Genomic DNA, 6,658 nt, shown 5'->3' on the forward strand with positions numbered 1-6,658 from the left:
GGTATCGAGATGGAATCGAACGAGGTGAGCAAGTTAGACCTGTTCCAAAGCGGCCCAATCATTACAACAGCCTACACCTAGTGGTCGTACGCGCAAAAGCTGAAATAAATCATCTTGTGGGCTTGATAAAAATCGTAGCAGACGATGACGGGTTTCGGTCGAGGCGCGTTTTCGAAGCGGGGACAGCAGTTTTCTTACCTTGTGTGTTTGTATGGTATTCCTGAAAATAACAGAAGTCAAATAGCACCAAATATTTAATCAAAAGTCAAAGGAAAAAAATTAGAATCTAAGTAAAAATAAAACTATAGCCTTAAATAGAATATCTCCTAACACTAATTAAAACAAAGATTAGCCATATATCAATAGTACTAACAAATAAAAATTAAAAGAAAGAAAAATCATGGAATGAATATAAAGCATCAAACTAATTTAGAACATATGGATGCAAATATAGGGAAATATAACTACTAAAAATAATGAAATAAAATAGAATAAAACAAAGATAGAAATGAAAGATCCATAAAACAAAACAACCAAAGTAATGATAAGAAGAATAATAATCATGAAAATAATGAGACTAACAAATATAATAGCAGAAATCAAGGAAAAATTTACTAAAATAAAAATAGAATAACATTCAAGATTTAAATAAATAAATAAGTAAAATAAAATAAGGGTGAGGGAAAGAAGGGAACCACGACAATGGTCGGAGGTAAGAAAGGCGGTGGCCCGGCGGTCAGAGTTGGTGCGCGAGGGGTGGGTCGGTTGGACGGGGTGCGGCTTTTGGTGGCTAGGGAGAGGGGCAAGGTGTGGGAGAGAATGGGAGGAAGAAAGGGTCAGGGAGTAGGAAGTAAAAAATGGAGGGGGAAGGGGAGAGGGGGTCGGTCGGTGGTGGAGACGGCTGCTAGTGCGGTCGGTGTTGGAGGGGCACGGGAGTGGGGGAGGGTTTTGAGGGCTGTGGTGGCTAGGGTTTGGGGGAGGGAGATTGAATAAGAAGAAGGAAAAAAAACAAAGTTAGGGTTAGGGGTTTTAAAGGGCATGGCAGTATGAGGCCCATGTTGGGCCACACGCCCTTGTCACACGCCGGTGTGGCTCGCATCCGGCCCGTGTTTATCGTAAAAATTAAATGCCCAATCGTCACACGGCATAAGGACTCACCCGTGTGTCCCGGTCGGATGCAATGTCATTCACTTCTCCCACACCCGTATGGTATTCCATATGCTCGTGTGTTCGAACACTCGGCCGTGTCAGATGACCATGTGGCTCCCTGACTTTTTTAAAATTTGAAAATTTAGCTCTAGTTTTCACACTACCTAGGACACGCCTGTGTGTCTCGATACTTGGGGATATTTTAAGCCCTTTTTCTATACGGCCAAGGACACGCCCGTGTGTCCAGGCCGTGCGGACCATTGTACCTGCACAAAAACACTAAAAATAGCTAAAATAAACTAGTTAGTGATGTTAGTGCTCGGGTTGCCTTCGAGAAGCACTAATTTAGAGTCTAAGCTCGACTTACCCCTCATTTGTATGATTACGGTAGATCACGGAGTCAAGCCTCCTCATTCTCACTATCAATTCTATTATCCACATAAAGTTTAAGTCAAGTAATATTTACCTTAAAAGTGCCAAATTGAGAATGATTTACCTCGACTGTACCATATGGGAAAATATTTAGTACCGTGAAAAGAGTCGCTTTATTTGTATTAAGCTCTGAAGTAGCAATTCGGGGGTCCTTTTCGTCTAAAAATACTTTATCCTCGAACTTAAATTGCTTTGTTTCATCCCTACGCTCATCGTGGTGTCACTTCGATTCCTCGTGTACTTTTAGTTTCTCCTTGGCATGTGTTCGCCATTTGTCTAGTTCATCGATCTGAAGCATTCATTCTTTTTTGGTCGCTCTGTTCTTGTTGCTTGGATTAGAATGAGGCACTATCACATTCTTCCTCGGAGATTCATGCAAAGAAGTTTGAGTTGCAACTAATAGAATTTAGACAATCATCTCAATTACAAGATATATTAAGAAAATCACAAGCTTGAAGTTTAATTGTGTCATCTCCTACACGAAGTATCAATTCACCTGTGCCAACATCAATGATAGTTCTAGTAGTTTCTAAAAAAGGCTTTCCTAAAATTAAAGGTACGTCACTATCCTCTTCCATGTCTAGAACAACAAAATCAATTGGGAATATAAATTTATCGATTTTAACAAGTACACCTTCAACGATACCACTAGGAAATCTAATGGTTTTATCTGCCAATTGAATGCTCATCCTAGTTTGTTTGGGTTTCCCAACACCTAGTTGTTTAAACATTTTATAGGGCATAACATTAATGTTGGCCCCTAAATCATCCAAAGCATTGTTAACATTTAAACTACCAATTAAACAAGGAATCGTAAAACTCCCTGGATCATTCCACTTGTTGGGTAGTTTATTCTATAGAATGGCTGAGCAAACTGCGTTTAATTCCACATGCGACGCATCATCTAACTTTCATTTATTAGCCAAGAGCTCCTTTAAAAATTTCACTTCGTTTGGCATTTGCAAAAAAGCTTTGATAAACGGTAAGTTAATATGTAATTTCTTTAATAATTTAAGAAATTTATCAAATTGTTCATCCGTGTGGTCTTTCTTTATCGCACTGGGGTATGGTACACGAGGTTTAAACTCTCTACTTACTTGTTTTTGCTCACTATGGTCCACCTCATCCTTACCTTTACTTACCACAGATCCTTGCCTCGGTTCTGGTTTATGTTTAACTAACCCTTATTCATCTCGAACAGTAATCGCATTAAGCTGCTCCCTTGGGTAAGTTTTAGTATTACTCGGCAAACTACCTTGTGGTCATTCGAAAATTATCTTTGCCAACTGGCCTATTTGATTCTTGAGCCCTTGAATTGATGCTTGTTGATTTTTAAGAGCTGTCTCGGTGTTATGGAAACGTGTTTCGGATACCGCTATGAATTTTGTTAGCATCTCCTCAAGGATCAGTTTCTTTTCCTGCTGGTAAGGTGGTTGTTGAAAACCTAGAGGATATTATGGTCTTTGATTTCCTTGACCACCCCAAGAGAAATTGGGATGGTTCCTCCAACCTGCATTGTAAGTGTTACTATACGGGTTATTTTGAGGTCTAGAATTATTACCCATATAGTGGACTTATTCCTCCTCGGTGCTAGGGTTGAAGGATGGATAATCTGCGTTGTGTACTCCTTCATTCGAATCACATCTCATCACTATATGTACCTGAGTAGAACCATACAATCCATCAAACTTTTTATTCAAAAGTTCTACCTGGTTAGATAGCATAGTGACTGCGTCGAGGTTGAAAATACTAGCTACTTTTGTCGGCTTCGTTCTTATAACTTGCCACTGATAGTATTCAGTGACATCTCTTCGATAAATTCGTAAGCCTCTTCAGGTGTTTTGTTATTTAAAGTTCCACCAACAGCTGCGTTGATCAGTTGCCTCGTTAAGGGGTTCAAACCACTATAAAAAGTCTGAACCTGTTGATATAAAGGTAACCCATGGTGAGGGCACCTTCTCAATAAGTCTTTGTATCTCTCCCATGCATCATAAAGAGTTTCTAGATCCATCTACACAAAAGAAGAGATATCATTCCTTAATTTAGCCATTTTAGCCGACAGAAAATATCTAAGTAAAAATTTTTCGGTCATTTGTTCCCAAGTAGTGATTGACCCTCGTGGTAACGAGTTCAACTACTGTTTAGCTTTATTTCTCAATGAAAAGGGAAATAATCAAAGGCGAATGGCATCGTCAGAAACACCATTGATTTTAAAAGTATCGCAGAATTCTAGAAAATTTGCTAAATGAGTGTTTGGATCCTCGTCCTACAAACCATCAAACTGAACAAACTGTTGTATCATTTGAATCATGTTAGGTTTCAGTTCAAAATTATTTACAACAATAGAAGGTCTAACTATACTCGATTCAGATCCTGTTAAATTAAGTTTAGCATAATCGTACATAGTACGAGGAGCAGGATTCTAATTTACTGGATCTACAGCAACCACAGGAGGTACCAGATTATTCTAATTATCAGCCATCTCCTCAGTTGTAGTTAGATATCATCCTCTCGCTCTTCCTCTATGTATTGTAGGCTTTGCCTTATTTCTCTTCTATTTTTGCGAGCTGTGCTCTCAATCTCACTGTCAAAAAGCAAAGGTCCTAACAGGTTCCTCCTAGTCATTAACTATTAAAAACCTGCCAGGAGCAAACGAAAAAAATTTAGAAAGTTATATTAAAAACAAAAAAATTAAATTGCAATAAAAGTAAAAATGGCTAAAGTAACAAAAATCAAGTGTTCCTAATATCTTAGTCCCCGACAATGGTGCCAAAAACTTGACGGCCGTGTAACTAACTAAAAAATGCGACTAAGGCAAGCGTACCTATCAAACTGTAGTATAGTTATGGTGAAACAGGAAATATCGTATCCACGAGGACTAAAAGTACTAGTAATTATTATCTTTTTATTATCTAGCCTAAGAATTAAGAGAACGTTTTATCTAAAACTAATTATCTAACTAATTAAGATTACGACAAAGATTAAAGTTGGAAAATACTTTTTGGAAAACTGATGGAGAAGACAATACCCAAGGAAGAATCCACCTAGACTTCACTTATTACCTTTGAATTAGACGATTTATTCACTTGACTTAATCCGTAGAAATCCCTGATTTATGGTAATATCCCTTTCGAGACTAAAAACAGCTGGCTCTAGGTTGATTAATTGAAACCTCTTTCTAATTAAAACCTCTATTGTCGTATTAACTCAATTTATAGATTCCCTTATTAGATTTGACTATAATCTGGTAGATTTATGTCATCCTATCTCTAGGATTGCATGCAACTTTACTTAATTATGAATGATCTACTCTTAAACAGGGACTTTTGTTTTATTGATTAAGCACATCAAAAACCTGAATTAATATCCTAGAATATTAAAGCAAGGATTAAAACTCACAATTAAGAATAAGAATAAATATTTATCATATAATTCAAAGAGTAATAAGATTCGTCTTAGGTTTCATCTCCCTTAGGTATTTAGGGAGTTTAGTTCATAATAATAATGGAAACATCTAAAAGTTTGGAAAACAACAAAGAATAAAGAAACCCAAAGAACTCCTAGGAGATTGAGTGGTCTTCAGTCTTGATGTAGATCCTGCCTTCGAGGTGATTCCGATGGTTTTCTTAGGTATTTTCTGTGTTCTACCCTCTATGTCCTTTTAGTCCTCTTCTAGGGTGTTTATGTAAGCTTTCGAATGCCCAAATTAGCCCAAAATAAGCCTTTTCCGAGTAGAATTAGACTTGGGCTCGATAGGGACACGGTCGTGTGCCACGTCCGTGTGAAGGTGCTCAAGCCGTGTGCAATTCTGACTTGGATTAATGTCGATACTACCATGACACACAGGCATGTGGATCACCCGTGTGAAAGTGCCTAGGCCTTGTGCTATGCTTAATTAGGCCCATTTTGTTTGTTTTTGGCCCGTTTCTTATTGTTTTCGCCTTCTTATGCTCACCTAAGTGTAAAACATGAATTTAAAGGATTAGGAGCATCAAATTCAATAAAATCAAGGAAAAATCATCCATGAATATGCCAAGCATGTGGCAAAAATATGTATATATTACGATTTATCACAATGCCTCTTAACCCTAGTCCGGCGACGGTTACGAGTTAAGGGTGTTACACACATGGTTCTTTAATGGTGGATCTTGAGTTTTGAGAGGAAATCCACAAATCAATAGATGTCCAACTTGAAATGATATATTAAAAGGTTTTTGATCTTATTTATCAAGATTAAACATGATTTTTGTGGTAATTTAAAGAAATTTGAATTTCATCATATTCATGAATCGATTTTCCAGTATATTGTGAAATTGATTTAAAGATGAAATTGATGCTTAGTATAAGTGTATTTGGTCTAATATTGATGATTGAAAGTATTTAGGAGGGCTGGAGAGATCGATTTTGTGAGGAATCAAGTTTTCGACTTGATGTTACAAATCAGGTAAGATATCTTTGTGAGAGGATAATTCAAATTCATGTTTATTATAACATTGGAAAGGTGGTAATGTCTAATTTATCCCTATTGACGCTCCAAATCTTGAAGAGGATTAAACTAACTGGAATTGAAGATTGGATTTGTTTGGTTGATCACTTGTTTGTGGTAGAATAAATTGTGTGGTGAGTGTTTCTGAGGACAATTTCATAAATTGACCCTCATTTATGTTTAATTAGTAGCTTAATTGATGATTTCAATTGATTAATTATGGTTGAATGTCTATTTTTTTTAGCAAGATTGATATTATATGTACAAGAGTTGATTTTTTATTGAATAATGGTAAGTAAGCATTTAGGTGATTTTTTGCAATTTAATTAGGCTAATTATATTGATGATTAGAGCATGGTTACTAGATTTTTTATGTTACAATTGGTAATTGAACATTAGAAAATGTCAAACGAAATGCTTGATTTAATTAGATGTTAAATGCTATGTACATGTTACACATAAGAATTTTTTCACATTAAATTGAGCACACTAATGATTGATTTATATGCTATGTTTGATTGAATATATTGGCAACATGCATAGTGCATCCATTGGATATAGTTGGCATGCTATAGGATTTGTGAGTACTCA

General features: G+C 36.5%; 1 non-coding gene across 1 annotated transcript; it reads left to right on the plus strand.

Annotated features, from left to right (window-relative positions):
• The first annotated feature begins 3,518 nt into the window (after positions 1-3,518).
• Positions 3,519-3,625, plus strand: LOC121228325 (small nucleolar RNA R71). Its single transcript, XR_005925901.1, has one exon. It is a non-coding gene; the product is annotated as a small nucleolar RNA R71 (small nucleolar RNA).
• The last annotated feature ends 3,033 nt before the right edge of the window (positions 3,626-6,658 follow it).

Source organism: Gossypium hirsutum, chromosome A04, assembly GCF_007990345.1.
Source record: "Gossypium hirsutum isolate 1008001.06 chromosome A04, Gossypium_hirsutum_v2.1, whole genome shotgun sequence".
Taxonomy (NCBI): Eukaryota; Viridiplantae; Streptophyta; class Magnoliopsida; order Malvales; family Malvaceae; genus Gossypium; species Gossypium hirsutum.